At 32.2% G+C, this 20,892-nt stretch overlaps 1 long non-coding RNA gene across 2 annotated transcripts; it reads left to right on the top strand.

The window, feature by feature from the left end:
• The first annotated feature begins 4,189 nt into the window (after positions 1-4,189).
• Positions 4,190-7,127, top strand: LOC117115461. Of its 2 annotated transcripts, none has more exons than XR_004446557.1 (3): positions 4,190-4,307; positions 4,851-5,081; positions 5,796-7,127. It is a non-coding gene; the product is annotated as an uncharacterized LOC117115461 (long non-coding RNA). The 2 variants fall into 2 exon arrangements; XR_004446558.1 differs by having other exon boundaries at positions 4,191-4,230.
• Positions 7,128-20,892: the final 13,765 nt, after the last annotated feature.

The following is a 20,892-nucleotide window of genomic DNA, read 5'->3' as shown; positions in this document are numbered from 1 at the left end:
TGCATTTCTGGCCATCTAGGGGTGCCATTATTAACATTTTTCCTACCTCAGCCCCAACCATGGTAGGGGTGAGGTAATATCAACCCTCCATCTCTGAAGTTACCTCCCTGCCCCCCCCCCAATTTCCTGGACTGCCGCTGAAAAAAATGTTTACTACTGTTCATATTGCATCTTAAAAAAGAAAAATAATAATAATGTTAATAGATAATTGTTGTTTAAAGTGCAATTTTGGCCTAATTTAATCAAGTTCAATGTGTAATATTGGTTAATAGGCCTAATCATACTCATCCAATCCTGGTTACAACTTGTTACAAGTTGTTAATATTTGCAAAATAGCAGCAGTGTGAAACGGGTATAAATGATTACTGTAGATATTTGTTTGGTGCTGTTAGTGTTATAATCCTCGTTATCTTTTATAGTGTATATGTTGTTAACACTTGAAGCACTGCCAGTGGAACATACTTTCTGGGTTTTTCAGACAATAAAATCTTGAAAATCTATCAAGACCTCAAAATATCAAGAATGGCTGAGCGCGGGGCTCTGCCCACTCGAACCTAGAAGTCTATGTGCTTTGGACCCCCATTGTGGTAAACTTTCCACAAATTCGCACTCATCCTATAAAAATCTGCTTACAGGCCTGCATATTCCTAATGTGTCTTTGGTTTTCTTTATTTATTTTATCATTGTCTTTTGTCATCCTTTCTTCATTTCTCTTTCACACATTGATATCGTCTTTTTGTCCTTTCATTCTCCTTTTTAAATGCACTTCTTTGTCTCTTGTTCTCACTAACATATCCTAAAAATATATTATACCCACCCTGAATTTAATTTAATATAATAAATGGGTCAATCGATTCGATTTGATTTATTCGGTGTAAACACCAAGGATCTAGAACTTAAAAAGACTTGCTTCCAGTCAGGTTTTTCTGTTGGTGATTGGCAGTACACCAGGAAACAATCCCATACTCTTTTCCAAAGAGTGTACTACGTTTTTTAACGTGCAGGGCCCATACATGCACGTGGGACAAATGGTTGCCAATTTGTTATAACAATGTGATGGATGATTGTTGTTGGTATTTTGGGGGATTTTATTTTCTGATTAGCATAGGCTGCCCTGGTGGTAAGTGATTACTTATAAAAGTGGCTGCAGCCTTGTTTATGGTAGTGGTACAGACCGGAAAGGACTCAACTACAGAATTCCGATTTATATTATTTTTTATCTTGTTTGTTATTGCTTATAAGTATTTAATGAAAAACAAAAGGAATCAACTTAACTGCAAACACACCTACAGACCATCCTTAGGCAACTGACATACTGTAGGCTTCACAAGTAGACTCACTTGAAAATTGATCTCCTGTTAAATATCTACATAAAGAAAAATATTATAATGCCATTTAAATTTCTCACGGAATATATTAAGACAAACCCACTAATTACATTTAGTTTTTGTGGGAAATGTATCAGCAAAAGTTTATGATGAGTGACCTGAAAATGTATGATTAAAATTAAAACATTAGTCGCCTCATCCGAAAGACAAATGTGCTGTTGTAACTTGAATTTCAGCTCTTCAGAAACACAAGGAGAGGCAGATTAGCCGACTGAGCTACTGTAAGCTCCTGTATCACTCAGGCTCAAATCAACCACCAACATGCCCTATATGATGACAATCTGTTATTTCCATTTGTTTGGAAAATAAGGAAATTTGTATCTTGTATAATGATGATTTGTATCTGTGTCTGGTATAAATTTCATATCAATATCAATATATCCGGTCAGTCAAATAGGGTGAATTTTTAGGGTCAATGGTCCTGCAACCATATTCGAGACCCCATCATAATCATACCTTCATTAATTTTTGTGTACACGGAATAACAACTGTTAACTCAAAATTCTAATTGTTTCCTGGTTAACTGAAATGTCCTCTGATTCATCTCAGATAAGATCGTAAAATACATACTCCACATATCAAAATGCACGCCTTTGTGTCGGATTCCCGACACGATGGCGCGTATTTTCAATACTTGGAGTATGTATTTATACCACCTTAACAACTGTTAGTTGTGCCAAGTTTGTTTTAAATACTGTAAACCTTATTATGTGATATTCAGCTTCTCATATTTGCCTTATCATCGCCATATTGTGTCTGAATATATGCAGGGGCGGATCTAGAATTTTAAAGAGGGGGGTTCGAAATGTTTACGAAAAAAAATCCAAAATGAAAGGGGGGACCAGTGGTCCTCCACCGGGAAAGTTTTGATATCTAGATGGCCGGAAATGAGCTTTCCCAACTTCTGAGGAGTCTTTTAATGACCTTTAAGCTTCAAAATTCAAGGTTTTCCCCCTCCTTTCTTCACAGAAGGGGGTTCGCCAGAACCCCCCTGGATCCGCCATTGATATGAGTGCATGCAAGCGCATGGGTTAGAATGTTCTTGTAATACATTCTCTGTCAGCAATTGTTAAATTGAATAACCTCGTACAATATTTAGCCGCTGGCTTTTTTGGCAACAAATATTTAAAATAAAGACTATTGGAAACCATTTTTTAAAGTCTTATGTGTTAAGTTTTTCAACTTCAGCCCCAATCATAGTGGAGCGGAGGTGAAAGTAAGCTCCCCTAGTACTTGCTTTCACTTTGTTTGGCACCCCCTTCCCCCCCCCCCCCCCACGGCTGCCAATAGTTACCGAATATACTCGCGTATAATATAGGCTTAAACTAGCAAATTACGACCGGAAAACAGGGGGTCATCTTATACAAGTGTTAGATTTTATTTTGTCCCCTGAAAATGATAAAAAAATAATAAAATATAACTTGCTCATTTTGCAGTAACATAACAATTATTAACTTGACAATGTGTACCCTGATTTTTATAACAGATAAATAATAAAACACTTCCAGTGGTTAAAGTCTTTCTATCATTTCCACTGTAAAGAATTTTTAGATGAACTAATTTCTATGTTTAAGTTGATAATTTTTATTTCAAAAATGATTTAATATTCTGGTATTTTTCATGAGACAATACATCTTTAAATATCACCACTTAAAATTTTCTTTTAACATTTTGTTTTTTTTATTTTGTTTCTTTTTTTTTCTACCTTGTTTTAATAGCAAACACGCAGTACACTCTTAAAAAGAGTAGGGGATTGTCTCCCGGGGTACTGCCCAAGTACCACTAGAAGAACCCACTTGAATTAAGTCGTCTTCTAGACTTTCGTGGCGTTTACACCGAAGAATAATATGCAATTCAATTTGAATAAAAATGAAATTTTTGAAAAAAAATTTTTCTTTATTTTTATTACGTCCACTGCTGCCTTGAAATCTGCAAAATTAATAATATGCATTTTTTCTTCCCAATTATATAAATTTAAAGCATTTAAACCATCCCATTACCCCATTACTACACTGTTTACATTCACCAATAAAAATTTATTTTTGTTTTTCCCCTCCATCTGGATGTTTTTGGGAAACAGCACCTTTTAAGAGAAACAAGGAATAAAAAGCCCTTAGAATCTGCGGACTGATATCATTCCTTAAAATTTAAAAAATTATTTTTTTTTTTTTTCTCTTTCTGGCAAAGCCACCTTTATTCTCATTATTGCACCATAAAAATGTACATAAAATCAATAAAAGAATATAATAAATTAATCTCTGTTTTCCTATATATATTCATTTTCATCTTATTTTTTACAAATAATTTATTTTCATTTAACACTTTTTAGTTTTTTTTTTTTCAAATCTCATCATTACATTTCCTTTAGATTAGACCTTAATTTTAGTTCAACAATGAACATCCTGTTTAACATTTTTTTCTGCTTTTTAGTGTGTAAAATAAATCATAAACATTTGCTTGCATATCAATTACATAATAAATTAATCTCAGTTCTACACCTTTTCATTTCCATCTTGATTTTGTACAAATAATTTACTGTCATTTAACAATTTTAGGTTGTTTTTTTTTTTTTTTGAATTCACATCATTACATTTTCTTTAATTTAGACTATAGTTTGCACCTTAATTTTAGCTCAGCAATGAACATCCTGTTTAAATTATCATTTTTTATTTTCTCTTCTGCCTTCCCTTCTCTTTTTAACCATGATTTGTAAATTACATAACAAGCTAATGTAATTAATTCATTGCTTTTCATAAAAAATTATAATAATAATTCATTAAAAAATTATTGTTGTCTCTCAACAGAACATGACCAATGCTGCAAGACATGAAAAGTATTGAGGGTTTGTGAACATTTTCCTGATAACATAATTCTGAAATATTGAATCCCAACACGATGGCGTGTATTTCAATACTTGGAGTATGTATTACACTTTCTTATACGAGATTAATCGGTGGACCTTTCGGTAATACTGTACAATACTGTTTATGGGAATTATATTTATTGGTGTTTGGAAAAATTTGGAACAATAGAAAAGCGTTGGACACTTGCAAGTTTTCTTTATCAATTGAGCATGTACTGAGTAATTAGTACAACATTTAGTGTTGGTGTTGTAATAAAAAATATATAGCAATTGCAGCACTTGCTGCTATTTGGAAATCGGATTTAGCACTAGCCACTATGCGCAAGTTCAGTTGTTCAATTCCAACCAAAATGACGTTTATTTGCATGTATTAGGGAACATACTGAGCATTCATTATGATGCCAAGTAACACATAATACATCATTGAATGGCATTACAGTACATACTAGTACATGAAAATCGGATTTACACACCAGATAACTAGCCTGGTGTCTTATCCACTAGAACACTGACCTTGCACTTAACCAAATGAGTACAGTATTTGTGAAAATTACTGAGCATACAAAAACAATATCCATATTTTTTTTTTTTTTTTGCAGACGACAGGCAAATCTCTCTCCAAGATAACAAGTAACTTTTGATATACATCAAAATATTTAATAATACTGTAAGGGTGTGTTACTGCTGATGATTGCCAAAAACACGGTAATGCGAGCATTGGTAGGTGGCAGTCGGTCACCAACGGAAGTTGAAGCTGACCTTACAACTTGCGAGCTACAGCGGATGCTGAGAAAGAATTAAACACACCACAAAAGTATGACAGAATTATGGTATGATCTTCAAGCATGTCATCCTATTGGTTTAATTTTTTTGTTCACCCAGAATTTCCCGGGGACCGAACGATTAAACCAACGAAGAGGTCAATTAGGGTCACCGATGGGTCATGACTATACACGGTATTATGTTGCAGCTGAAAAGTGTACCAGGAAACAAGCGTTTTCTGAACGCAAGCCCTATAACGAATGCGTGTAAAAACACATTTTTAGAACACATATCTAACCGTTTTTTTTTTTTTTGTGGTCCATTTCTACTGGGGAAAAAAACATGTGTTTTTTAATAACTGTTTAAAAACACAAGTTTTTTTTGCTCAGCAGAAACAGGCCCTAAGTATTAAATTAAATATTAGGCCTGTAGGCCAGGGATTTTTTTATGGTTCTGGAGAACCACTTTTCTAGCAAACCCCCTCCCCTTTCAAATTTTCAAACAAGCCCTCCAACCAAACTAATGCACTGCAGACCCGGCCACCAGGACTCGGGACATTACATTTTCAAGCATCTGCTTTATAATAGCATTATTTAGACCCATAGAGCACAGAAATCCTGTGGCTTTGGGGATTTTGCGGACCCCTCCTGGGCTTCGACGAACCTGGCTACGGGCCTGAATATGCTGAAGCTTATGAAATTATATTAACTTTATTAATACCTTCAATTTTGTTTAAAATTGTGTTTGTGTCTAATTTTTTTTTAAAATTATATTTTTGGTAGATTGTGGCAACAGAGGTGCAAGACAGAAAAAGTACTGCTGCAGAACAAGACAAGGAAGAGAAACCTACAATAATTAATTTAGGCAATTTAACTTTAGTTAATTAAATTTGTGATGCCTAATACAATACAGAAGTTTAGCTTGAACTTCAGCTGAATATTGTGATGCCGTAATCCTGGTGAAAGAGAACGTACAGCGGTTGTATTATTTATGAAGCTATTGCAGCATCAGGGCAACAATTGCTTAATTCTGAAAAAACCGATCATATTGTACAGAAGATATGAACTGGCTAATTACAACATGACTAGAGAACCAGAAACCTAATGTAATTTAATTAATATCTATTATATAAGCCTATATAATGAATTGTTGATGCCTAATTATTTACATTATGTGATTTTGGTTATGGAAATAAAAAATATAAGTAGTGTGTTGTCTTTGCTGTTGAAAGTTTGAAGACTGACGGATGCAGGTAAGTTATGAAAAGTTGTTGCAGCATCAAGAAAACAACTGCTTCATTCTGAAAACTGATTATATTTTACAGAAGATATGAACTGGCTAATTACAATCAAACAAGAGAACCAGAAAGCCATAGTTAAACTTGCCTAATTCGACCTTGCCTACCTCAAATAATTTCCAAGTCGAACTTATTTTACATGCCAAACTGTTTTTCATTAATTAACAATCTGTAAGTCAAATTTAATCCAAGTCGAACAATTTTTCAGTGGCATTTTGGATTCGACCTAGGCATGTTGAACTCTACTATAATTCATTAATATGAGCCTAGCAGATCATTTTGATATTCCATACAATTTACATTATGTGATTTTGTGATAATACATATACTGGTAAAGCAGTGTTTTGATGTTTCTTTGCTGCTGCAGTTGTGAAGACCGATGGATGCAGGTAAGAAAAAGCGCCCTCCAATAGAAAAAGGCTAATTTTTCCCATGTCCCTCAATTTCTATTAAAAGTGGTGCTGAAGGGTGCCCTCCAATAGAAAGCCAAAATTTCCAGGGTCTCTAAAATTATTTAAAGGGGTCCTGTGTGGTGCTGGAAACCGCCCTCTAGAGCAATTTTAGTTCAACGTTTTTCGGTGGTGTCTTATTTGTCATTAATTAAATTAATAAGGTGGTAGTGCCCTCTAATAGCCAGTTTTTATGCTATTATGAAAAAATTGGATGTTAGAGGGCGCTTACTGCCATTGACAGTTAAGACACCCTAAAAAACTTTGGATTAAAATGGCTATTTAGGGCGATTTTCTTCACTATTTTTATCAGAACCGGACAGATTATTGTGGCCAAATAACTTAGTCATATTTAGGGCCTTTTTCTATTCGAGGGCGCTTTTTTTTTTTTGCCTTACTGCTCATTACTCAAGAAGAAAAAAAAACCACATTCAATATTCTACTGAATACAATTAATATTCATTTATTCAATATTATTACAATAAATTATTCAATATTCATTTATTCAATATTGTTACAATAAATTATTCAATTATTTATTGATTCAATATTACAATTCTTGAATACTATACTGATTACAATTAATATATTGCGAGCTTCAACTACCAAATTGCCAGTTGCCATACCTAGAAGAATAAGTCATTGAACAAATAGTAAGAAATGCAAAGTAATACAACAATATAAAGTGAAAATATTTTAAAGTTTATTAATCAAACATTCATGCAAAGTAATAAGTCCAATGAAAAGGAAAAATATTTTATAAATCAAACATTCATGCAAAGTAATAAGTCCAATGAAAAGGGAAAATATTTTAAAGTCAATTTTTATTAATCAAGCATTTGCACAGTATAATGAAAAGGGAAAATATTTTAAAGTCAATTTTTATTAATCGTATGCAAAGTAATAAGTCCAATGAAAATATTTTAAAGTCAATTTTTATTAATCACACATTTATGGGGAAAATAATTTAAAGTCAATTTTTATTAATCGCATATTTATACAAAGTATAAATGAAAAGAAAATGTTTTAAAGTCAATTTTCATAAATCAAACAAAAAGTCTGATGGACAGAGAAAAATATATATAAAGGGAAAATAATTGAAGTAGTCATAATTTAAACAAGACATTTACGATTTCTTCAAGCCACAAACAAATTTACCAATTAGACAAATTGAAGCATTAAAAGAATATAATTAGTTTACCTTTTTGTCAAATTTGGACAGGAAATATTCAGTTCCAAAATTAATTGAATTATATTATGTTACTAAATGACCAGGGGTGGTCATTCAATTTGGAATTGGCGCCATATAAATATTTGGCATTATTAGTCTCCAGATAATTAAAATAATTTCAGAAACAAAGTATTTTATTCCACAAAGCAATTTGCAATGGACATGAAATTCATAATAAGAACATTCACAAATTTTTTTTTTTTAGCACACTCACCATTCAGTAGTGGCAGCAAGATTAGTCATTCAGCCAAGCAGGGCAGGTTCTGGCAGCAACTCGACTGTCTGCACAGCCCTTTATTGTTTTGGCAGCAGAGGTCGTATTTATTTTTTCTCTATGACCCGAAAAAATTGATGACGTAGTACACATTATCCTCTCTGAACTTGTCATCAAACCAATTTTTTCCGACTTTGCGAAGTGAGAGAATTTATTGCTGAAAGCTTTGATTGACAAAAACATGCAATTACTTAAGAGATAAGTTTATATTTTTCTGAAACCGGGCAAATCCACGGTAACTGACATTACATTTCATCCTATATTCACATTGTTACTCTATAAAAAAATAGGAGACTAAATTATATTTCTTAGCTACATGGTAGTACTGAGGGAGTGAAATATACAGGAATACCAATTTAAACTTTTTACCATTTGCGGTACAGATTTAGCGGAGAAAATGAGTCCGGCAACTGACGTTACATAAATTAGATGCACAAAAACTAGAAATTAAAACAAATTCCGATATCTCATGCACATATCTGAGAGACAAACAAAACTTGAGTTGTATGATATGGAATACTGCATTAGTATACTAGAATAACACGGTTAATGATTACAAATTTATTACATTTTTTGTGAGATATAACATTACATGATGGCCGGTTGGTAACTGACGTTACGCTTATTTGCAATGTTGGATTATATAGAAAACAATTTTTAATTTATAAAGAAACACAATTTGGATGTTTTTGTGAGATAATTATAATGTAAATTTATGAATTCTATGCTTAATTTAAGCCAGGAAGCTCAAATAGTACAAATTCAGATATCATATTTAAGTTAAGCGAACCCGCCGACTGCAAATATTGATGATTTAGAAAAAAAATAAAATTTTAGTTTTTTCCAATTAGCGCACCCGCTGCCACGGAAAAGTGCAAATTTCAGAAGAAAATAAAAGTTTTTCTTTATTTTTATTACGCCCTCCGCTGCCTTGAAATGCCCAAAGATAAAATATGCATATTTCTTCTTAATTATATAAATTTGAAGCATTTAACCATCCTATTTTACATTCACATAAAATTTTATTTATATAGTCTCCTCCATCTGGATGATTTTGGCAAAGTTATTTGCTAAATAAAAAAACAAAATTTTATTTTTATTTTTATTCCGCCCTCCTCCGATAATTTTTTTTAAAAATAAGTACGCGAAACACAAGGAATAAAAAAAGTCTCGTCTAAACTACAAAACAATTTAAAACACAAACAGAATTAAATATAAAGACTATGATAATAAGCCAATAGTGGGTTCTACATTAAATATTTACAAAACAAAACAATTATTACTATTATTATTATTACTATTGATAGACATTTCTTAAATGCTCCCAGTTGGTAAATTACTGTATATAAAAAGCATAGGCTTATACTACTGTAACTGACATACTGTATATTCAATAAATTATTAGGAATGTCTTTATTTTATTTGCAAAGAATATATAAGGGATATTTGAGGTATGGTTTTTATTAGTTATTTATACAGCGCCTTTCTTTGCAGATACGAAGTGCTTCTGTCCCTGGTCATTGGGTCCACATGCTAAGTGTTGCTGCTGTAATCAGCACAGGAGCAAGCAACCCCACCAGGTACCCACTTATACTCCTGGGTGGAGAGAAGCAATGCAGGTAAAGTGTCTTGCTCAAGGACACAAGCGAAATGCACAGCGAGGGAGTTTTGTCGCTTTTAAAAGTATACTAGAAATTGCAAATTGCAAGTGAAGTGCTGCGAAGTACAACTGCATATTTCTTCGAACAAAATTATTTATGCGAGTCAAGTGAAAATAATGAATAATAAAAATATAAAAAATAATATGAGACACGACCCATTGTTTATATTAGAACACTTCTCATTGGGTAAAAAATTCGTAATTTTTCTTTTTTGTCAAAAAGTGTCTATAGTGGTGAATTATGGTTTAGGTTTTTTTAGGTTAAAATTTCAAAAATTTCTATGTATGTGGAAAATTTAGTTGATTACCAAAGGTTACAATTTTTATTTTGAAGACTGCATGGTCTAGGAAGTGTACATTTTTTTATGGGGCAAGTTTCTAAGGGCGTGTTATCTAGGGGCGAGTTGACTGTCAAAGAGTGTTGCTAAAGTGCGAGCCAGCGTGTTAATTGATCACAAGTGCGAGACATCGCAAGTGTGAGCCAGCGAGCCATGATATCACGACAATAGATACGAGACGTTACTCGATTGTGCGAGGTATCGGCTGAGATTTGTGGAGTACAATTCAAAAAACAGCTATAGGTCTAATAATGAATTATTGTGATGTTAAATAGACAATGTTAGCTATTGTTAGCTATCAAGGAGCGACGTTTTTTTCATTGGGACCTTCGTCCCTTCAAGGCTAGGCCTATACCATCCTAGCTAGTCTAGGCCTAGAGTAGGATAAGGCTAGCGCGACATACGGACGTTGGTACGTGTTGGTTAGTCTACAAACGTCGCCTAAAGTAATTGATTTTACCCAGCAGAATGAAAGAAGGAAACTCCGCTTTTCAGTCGTTTTAGGCCCGTGTTTTTTGACGAACAATGACTTTTCAGAGGTCAAATTGCTGTCAAGAATATGAATTGGCTGCTTCGCAGCAATAATACTAATGACCTTACTATTACTTTTAGTAAAGAAACTCTACATATGGAGGTGAATTTGCTGAAATTAAATTCAGTTATTTAAGTTCCGGCGTTGTTGTCTCCCGTCGATAGAAGGGTTGCAGCATCTTGTGCAATTATGTGGAATTTACGCCACTGGGCATGATATTATATAATGACAAGAAATCGGTGTGTATGAGGTTTATCCCTAAAGTATGAGTCATAAAGTATGCCTAAAACATATCTTAATAACAAAAACCTTAAATATGTTAAATCCGTTGTCATATTTTGGTCACATAATATGTTGAGCTTGATATCAAAGGACAAGTTTTTAGATCACTGAGAATACGTAGAAATGTACTCTGTAGAAAGCTTAGCAAGTGCTGAGATCAAGTCAAATGTTTATTATTTTGTTCTTTCTGTATGAGTTTTTATTGTTCTACACTTTGGTCTATGTAGACTTTCATATGAACACACAGAGAGTATGTTATAACAATACTTTAAGAAAACTGTTACGTCAACCGAGATATTATTGTTTTAGTGCACTATTTGTTTAATAATAATTTATTATCATTCCACGAATTTATGTGAAAATCAATTTTTAGTTTTTAAATTTAACGATTTTCTGTGTAAACCTATTAGTTCTTTCTGGAAATGGAATTTTTTAAAGTTCCAGGCTTTCAAAAAGATGGAACGAACTTCTTTTTGTCAATCCATAAATTCAATGGATCCTGTGGGATTTATTTTCCCATATTGTAAACAGTTAAGTTGATGATGTTTAACTCTGGATGTAAAGTCAGAAATAAAGAGAAATGAATGAATAATTACCATCAGCCTATCAGTTTTGGTAAATGACATTACATTGGAGGATATGAATTTCAATTTCTAAACTTTAACATTTAAAAAAGAATGAAATTTGTAACTATTTATCAGTAGAGTAGGATGTTCCCCAACTGATAGTGCAAATATCATAAACATAAAACCCAGATTGGTAAAGTTGAAAATAAGTTAATATAATTTTTACAGTATAAGTAGTGTGTGATATATTACTATAGGCTTATAACACTACCGAAACTGATGTTACGCACTTTCATTATAAATTTTCAGGACTTTTACTTTTCGCATAATATAAAATTTATTTTCCAAAATCATTTTGAACTTTTTATGTTCATGTCCTATTTTACATGGAATTACCCACCTAGTATATTTTATGTTTATATTCATCCACAACTGGGTGTATACAGTATGTAGTTAATTTCAACACCAAACCTTATTTTTTGACCAAAAATGTTAAATGCGTTGTGAATAGAAATTTCGCAAATCTATCTGTGTGGTGCATGCATGTTTTGTTATTGAATCCAATTTTTCAATACTTTCACGTAAGCAAAGAACAGTACAAAAAGTGGCCAGGAAATAGCAGCTAATCAAGCTTGGCCCCTCTTTTCTACAAACACTTATAAAATCAATGCACTTAAATATCACAAATAAATAAATAAACAAATAAATATAAATAAATAAATAAAAATAAATAAATAAATAACGAATAAAAATTGAAATGTAATGGCATCATTCAAATATATTGTTATAAAAGTAATTCTTTTAAAGTTGAACAGAGAAGGCATGTATTTGAGCTGTTCATTAGAAATTTTATTCCAAATAATAGCACCCGAGAAAGAAATTCTAAATTTACCACAATTAGTATGACATATAGGGATGGCTAAATTAAAATCATTGTTAAATCTTGTGTTACATTTACGATCAGTAATATCAAAATAATCATTAAATCATGAGGCAATCTTTTATAAAATAGATCAGAAATAAATTTAGAAGAGCTTGGGTACATCAAATATTTTAAGAGATTAAAATAAGGGAGAAGAATGAACTCTGAAATGAGAGAAAGTCATGCATCCAGCACACACTTTCTGCGTAACTAAAAGAGGTTTTAAGTAAGTTTCGTAGGTGCTACCTATTCAATGCCGTAAGTCAAATAAGGTTGGATGAAAGCATTGTAAATCATGGTTAAAGTAATCTCAGGAAAGAAATGCTGTAATTCAAATAAAATGCCTACTGTTCGTTTCTTAAGTTTACTAAATTCAATTCATTAATGAATTCTTTAAATACGAGAAAATTGTCCAAAATAATACCAATACAAGTAATTGAATCAGTTTCAGAAATTGGATTATCATTGATCTTAAATTATTAATTATATTTTTGTTTCTGGAACAAAAAATGACAAATTTAGTTTTTTTCAGTATTAACAACATTAATTTGTTGGCGTTTACACCAGTCTACTGTATTACCTTCTGGAAATGGACATTGGCTTCATCAAGATCTAACATATTACCAACTAACGGTTTAAATAAGTTTGAATCATCAACAAAAAGCCTAAAATTAAAAAAAAATTCAGTAGAATTTAATAGATCATTAATACAGCACAAAAATCAAAAACACCCAGAACTGATTCCTGAGGAACACCGTATTTGAAAGCTAACTTGTTGGATTTGAAATTTATTATAAGATACAAACTGAAAAATTTTAGATAGACAGAAATCCAATGCAAAGGGCGAAGCCTCACTCCATGATGACTTCATTTACAAAACGCTTTAGAAAAATCAATGAAAATTCCAAGGACACATTTTAAGTTATCTAAATGGAGTTGATGATTATTAATTAGATTTAAAAAGAAAGGTTTTTGCTAATTTTTTTCCTGAACCTGAATTGGTGTTTAAAAAATCAATTAAACTTCTCTAGATAGTTTACCAGAAAATCAAAGAATTTTTCGGCAAAGGTACACCTAGAAGATAACATAAAAATGACGTACGTAAATGTTTGTTGTGTTATCTTGCCGGTAGTACACTCGAGCGGCACAAGTGGGGCACCCTTTGAAATACCAACCCATGCAAAAAGCAGACTAGATAACTCGCACTTGGCATAGACAATAAAAAAGTGCTATCACAGTGCTGTCAACAAATTTTAAATTTTGGTCGCCCACTCCCCCCCTAATATTTCACCGCCAATTTATTCAACACATTATTTTGATGATATACGACTAAATTAAATTTTTTTTAAAGTAGGTTTGAATATGTAAACTTGTTTTGGCGCGCACAAAGGAACCTTAAAAAAGGTCTGGCAGTCAACGTTTATATTGCTATGAAACCAATTTTATTGTCTTAATTGATATATTTATTCATATCTAGTTTCGGTATTATTTTAACTTCAGCACCAAAATGTTGTATTCGAGTCTTTTTGACCATGTTTTTATACACCGAGGTAAGCCTATGTCTATAATATATAATGGTAATTAGTTACTTGTAATTAATTAAATTATTATTTAATTAATAAATGATTGAATTTTAATGAGTTTCACAATTCTTTTTTGCTTTTTATTTTATTGAAATATGTCTAAAAAACAAAGAAGATAGAGCAGTTTTTGATCCTTTTTCAAGAAAAAGGTCACATATTTTTCCATCATTGTTTTTGATGGACCAAAAATTAAGCATAATTAATAATTACTTAAATTGTTGTTGATATTTGATGGGATCCCAATCTTCAAAGCAGGAGACATGAAATATTTTAATAAATATAGAGGAATTTCACTAACTTCCTATGTTTAAAAAAATTTTTAACAGAGTTATTTCTCTACATATTTTTTATTTCATTGAAAGTCCAGGGAGGTTTCAGATCTAAGCATCTATACGAAGATCATATTTTTACCCTTAAAAGTATTCTAACATGTAGATCTAAAGAAGGATAAAAATGCGTATCTAGCTTTCATGGACTTCCGAAAAGCATTTGATAGTGTTTGTTTTCAAAAAAAATAGTAGGTTTAAATAATCGGGAAGAATAATATATTTTATATTGTGCAAGTAATAATTATGAAACAAGTGTTAAAATATGCTTTACTAAATGTATAATAGAATACATACACATTTTTTTTTATAAGAACCAGATCAATTTTGAAGATTCTAATTTTTCGGCCAATTTCAAGCTCAAAATATTTAATGCCATATTGTTCTTATTTTACACACTTTTTAAAGATAGAAAATTGTTATTTCACAGCAATATACTACTGTACTTATTACAAAGGATATCATCATCACACTTACTGCATGGAAGTACAAATAAGACCAAAATAATTTTTTATTGGTTTTTCTAAAAGTTAAAAGAATAAAAACCGCATTTTAAATTTTACCTCAATTTGTTCTTATTTTTAAAGAATTTCAGCCGCAGTGTTCTTAAAACTGGGGTTATAAAATGTTTTCTTATAAACAAAAGTGTATCAGTTACACACAAATACATCTGTGTCAGTGGATTACTGTAGCACTAGCACAGCAGCACCGTTTGATTATGATAATGATGACAATGATCGTGTAATAATATACTGCAAAAAATTAGTTTGAGAAGAGTACCAAATAATGAAAATAAACTTTATCACAAACCCTAAGCAAGTTGGCCATTTATACAGCAGGATTGAGGTCTGTTTTATATCTATTTTGTCAATTAGGGATAATGTTTACCACCAATCTAACTTTCCCGCATACCAAAGTTTTTTGTCCTAAATCTTTTTCTCAAAGTAGATTGGGTGACAAGAGCACCTCGAGACCGTGGCCTATGTCTAATGCACCCGAGTTTCCGAGAATTAAATTTGGTGGTATGAAACACGAATGTTCAGGGAATCTTCGAAGCATCATTTTTTTATGAAACAAAATAAATATTTACAAACATCGAATAGGCCTATTTGTGTTTTAATAATGTAACTTCTCTGAAATGATCCATGTTATTAATGCTAGACATTTTGCTAACATTTTCAGTATCAGCTAAACTAAAGAGGTACAGGCCTATATTCGCGCGAAAATCCTGGGTACCAAGAACAGGAATAGTGGGATAAAAGGCAGCCACTCGTAAGAACTGCAAATTACGTAATTTTTCATGCCGTATAGCAAGAAAAATTCAACTCGACGTAACAGTCGCAAGCGCTCGTTTAGGGCTCTGGATTGAGTTCAACGTTGTAAGTTCAACTTTCGTTAGCGACTGAATATTGCTTATTAGTCTGTGGCCCAACACAATCAATGCAACATGACGTCGGCATTGCTTTAACTTTGCATAAGAGTCGTAAGAATTGTATGAGTCGTAGGAAACAAGGCATTACAGAATATGGCGTAGTTGAGTCGACTGTCTACGCGTACTTTCACTTTATATTATATTATATTCAATCACACAAGATTGGAACGGATTTCATTCATTCATACATTTCGTTGTTATACCCCGTTATTGACAAATTCTATTCACGTTCACATAATTGCCAACTTATACGGATTGACCGTGAGGACTCACCGATAATTTATCATTTGCCAGTTTTACTATGGATGAACAAAATCTCAAGGATTTCAAGGTTACTCATGGATCAAGATTTTTAAACTAATAAATGATTTGCGAACAGCATACAGTAGACTGGGTTCCAGTCCCTAATCTTTGTCTTAATCAGTTGAAATGCTTAAGAATAAATCGATTTTGGCACAAATGGCGTTCCATATTACTTATTTGCATGGCGTTCCATAGTATATTTTTTCTGGGATTAGGGACTGGGAAAACAGTGAGGTTTTCCAGTGCAGGCACCACTTTGATTTCCGATTGGCTAATTACCATCGCATAAATTAAATATGCTAATTATGCTTCCCCTCGGCCCAGCTAATGATAAGGAGGATTCAGGTGCAGGTCAGCTCAGCTTGTGCACCGCGAGGATTGCTAGGCCCCTATCACAATTCGTCCAACCATGGAGGTAATATTTAAACGCACATTCACAACAGAAGTGTGCTGCATGGAAACCAACCAACTTCACACCAGTTAATAAATACAGTATTATTATCGATATGATACAGCCAAGCTCATTTTTTCTCGCCGGGTTCAGCACATTCAGGTTTAGGCCTAGCCTAGAGAGAGCACAATAGTCAATATTCACGTCGGGTTTGCAGACATCTATTTGAAATAGGCCTACATATTAGTTTTGACATACAGTTATGTAATTGTTGTAGTTAATATAGCATTAAATAATAATAATTCTGTATAATATTAAATTTTTCAAACTAACTAAGATTTAGGAACCTCAATTTGCTACATACGACGAATGGGTGAATATTATCGTATCAATGGACAATTGCATCCTTTGCATACAGTAAAGCTTTATTTCCGGAATTTAAACAATGAATAAATATATCAATTTTTTTTTGTTTTTAATTAACATTTGATGAGAAGCTGTGTAATAAATTATTGTTTAATGAGAAAGGTTTAATTTATTGTTCATTGTACAGTATGTTGGCCAAAAAGGAGGCCTAATTGATAATTACATGACATCCATTTGTTTTTCAATAAATTTATATTTTAATCTTAAATTAAACACATTTCACCCCTTAGTATCAATTTTTTTTTGTATTATTTCTAAGTTACAGTGAGTAATATGCAACTCCAAATTTACAAACAATATTTATAGCATTCTATTGGGCCATAAATAAAACAAATAGACAAAAAGGAGAAAATGTGCAATTCTTTTAATTGTTCTGATCTCCATAGTTATCAGATTTATTTTTCAATAAATATAATCATTCTGTTTAATTTGTAAAAATAAAGAGGCTACATTGCAGGTAATGAGAAAACAATTTAGTTGCATGTATTTGGATTAAAATACATTGTAACTGTCATTGTACAAAACTCAAAAAATGATCCAAACCACAGTGATTTTACATTTCAAACTTTATTTGTTGATCTTTCAGTGTTTTATCATATATATTATCAACTGCTTCAGGAAAAAGAAATATTTTTACTAATTAACAAACAATTTACTATATTAATTACCAGTCAATTTAACGTCAATGCAAAAGAATACAGGAAGGATCATACTGTATTTAATTGTTCATTATCATAAGTATATTTCAGTACAATTTATATCGAAATGACACTGGGTTTGGTATACAGGAATTTGTGCTTCTCCATCAGATGCTAAGTGTCTCAAGTTTCATAACTTGACGGAAGTCAGTGGGGATCATCCGGCTGGACTATTCACAGAATATCCATTCCTGCAAAACAATTAAATAAATAGATCTAAACAACAGTATATCAATTTTTAATTACAAAATTATCAACAATTCTGCAACATCAGTACTGTATATGATAAAAACTATATGAGATAAACCTGTAAAATAAAGACAATGGCATTTCATAATTATAAATATATCATTTTTTTTAAATTATAAATAGTTTGTCCAACTATTTCCTAGCCAAATTTTCATATAGGCATGACTACTTTCCATAACCATGGTACATTTAACATAGACCTTATCATTATTTTATGATTAAAAATATTTATGTATTATAGTATTGATAAATTATTTAATGTCAGAGATCCATGTAAAGTGTCTGTCTCATAGTGAAAATGAATTATTAATAGCAATTAAATATAGGTTAGCCAATAGGTTATGGTTAAAATTAGTGTACCTCCTCTAGATAAAAATAGGGCTGCAACATTTTGTGAATATTTGGGAAAATATAAATTCCATAATAACTAATTGAAAACTGAAGAATAAGTACAAGTACTTATCAAGCAGGTACAATAACAAGTGCATTCACAATCACTCACAACAGAGCCAGACAGAAGGGGTGATGGGGGCTATTTATTTGATATTTAAATTAAGTTCAAGGTGTATTTTTAAAATTACTAAAAAAAATGGTATCTGGTATTGGTAAATTTATTTGTTTTATAACAAACTATAGCCCTCCTAAAAAAGTAGTTTTATGGTTTACATTTTATCTTACTGTCATTTACTTTCATTTATTTTAACAATAAATGAAAGATAAACACAGAATTCTAATAAGTAATTTAAACACTGACGCACCTTTACATTAGTTCTGGCCTCGTTGGTACCATCATCATTTTATCTAGAGACGAATCTCATAGGCCCAGCTCGTCCCGTCCACTACACCAGCTGTAGGTGGTTAATTCATGTTTCGCCACGCTAATCAAATTTCTCTTTGCTTTTTGGAATACAGACGGGCTGCTCCTCTTTTTGGTGACATTCACTTGTTTTTAAAAATACGTAAACGTACCCGCGACAACTCCCATAGCTTATCCAGGTATACATTGTATTCAATTTTGTGTCGCAGTTGCGAGAGCATGACAGCTTTTCCGTCGGCCTAGTGGTGTGGTGGGCTGATAAATGTTCTAGTCTTTAAAATACTGAGCCTCGCGTGAACCTAAGGCGTTTCGCAAACCAAATACTTTCTAGACTGCAGCTTTTCCACACACTCGATCTTGTGCGCAGAACATTTCTCTGGAATACAGCTTTTTTGGCGTTTTGGTTGGTGTTTTCTATTTCTCCATTAACAATGTACCACGATATATTCCACACACCTGCACGTACGGTACCATGTCCCAACTTCTCTCTACATTCGTGGCACCAAAACGAGGACCGTTTGATTGGTTGACCTTCCGTCATAACATTCACCCTATTGCCAAATATATGCATCCTAAATATTACGTCATGCTTGTCACGGCCAGCGGCCTGCATTCAATTTGACTCACTCTTTTACAAGTCTCTAATTCTCATCAAAAAAGTTTCTCAACATAAACTGACGCTGGTGGCGCTTTCCGAAATGCGCTAATGTACTACGAAAAATCCATAAATTAGAGACTTGTAGTAAGTCTAAGCATACAGTAATGCATTTAGATAAATCATTTGCCATTCATCTGTAGTGTTATGTAGCAAATATTAAGAGTAAGCGTAGGGTGTGTAAGCGTAGGGTGTGCAAGCCCATTTTTCTCGATGTTGGAATCGTAAACAAACGCTGCCAGTAAAGCACGCTGCCATCGGTGTACTTTTGTTACCCAGTAATGCACCGCACATGGTGTGTTTGTTTGTTTGTTTATCTGTTTTCCACAAGAAAGTACTGTAGTACATCTTGATTCATGAATAAAAAGTCTGTAAAAAACGTTTTAATTTTATACCAAGCAACTGTTGCTTGGTATAAAATAAATAATAACATTCTGGATGTTTATGATTGGACTTGAAAACACACCCCGCCATTGTATGCTAGTAGATTTTATTTTATTTTATAAATAGAAAAATTTATTAGGTTATCACTCCCACCTGCATCAAAACATTCGGGAAATATTGATGGGAATAAAAAAAATTTTTTTGCCGCATCAATTATTTCAACAGCAATTTTGTGACTTAAACCACTTTTTATACAATATTTACTATTATTACATACAAAATATAAATATTCCCTTCCTCATCGATAAAAACAAAAGTGAAATAATCTATTGTTAAGATTTTAAAAAAAAAAAACCGCCCTCCCTCATCAATTTTTTAAAAAAAAAGAGTGACAATCTAAGAATATTTTCTGTGCCCTTATGTGCTTTGAATTGTTTTTGGTGTTGTTTTTTTTGTAACTTTTGTACTTTTATTTAAATTGTAGTTCATAGTAATTGATTATTGACTTACTTGAATATTTTATGTATCTGGTGTATTTATGTGTTGTATGTACAGTAATTGTAAGAGTAATTTTATTCATGTGCCCTTTTAATATTTTGGATATATTTTTGAACTGCAATTTGATATTTTCTGTATTTTTGATCATGAAATTCAATTCAATTTGTTGTAAATAAAATTTGTAATAATAACTATAACTTTAATTAATATTTAATATTTAATATATAATATTAAATTATGTAATGAGTAGTTGCCTAAAATTGCTTTTTGTAATTTGATGTTTGACGTATTTTCTAACTGTTTATGCCAGAATCAAGGAACATTTCTGTTAAGGAATTTCCAATGTGAATAGACCAATAAAGTTCATCTAATTACCTTTCTTATCTTATCATCCTATGGTTACAGTACTGTACTTTGGTCAAATTTAAATGAGTATAACTTTTTGGTTCTGTTAAGGCCAACTCAGACAGCGTCGGCCGACGCAGCCCGACGCGATTTGTTGTCGCGTCGGGTCTGTGTGAGTTGAACGCAGACGCGATGGTGTGCGTCGGGGGCAGTCGCGTAGT

The sequence above is a fragment of the Anneissia japonica genome, unplaced genomic scaffold (genome assembly GCF_011630105.1).
Source record: "Anneissia japonica isolate Jap-2015-1 unplaced genomic scaffold, ASM1163010v1 scaffold287704_len1198815_cov201, whole genome shotgun sequence".
NCBI lineage: Eukaryota > Metazoa > Echinodermata > Crinoidea > Comatulida > Comatulidae > Anneissia > Anneissia japonica.
The sequence above is the reverse complement of the archived record's forward strand: the minus strand, read 5'-3'. Positions and strand labels throughout refer to the sequence as shown.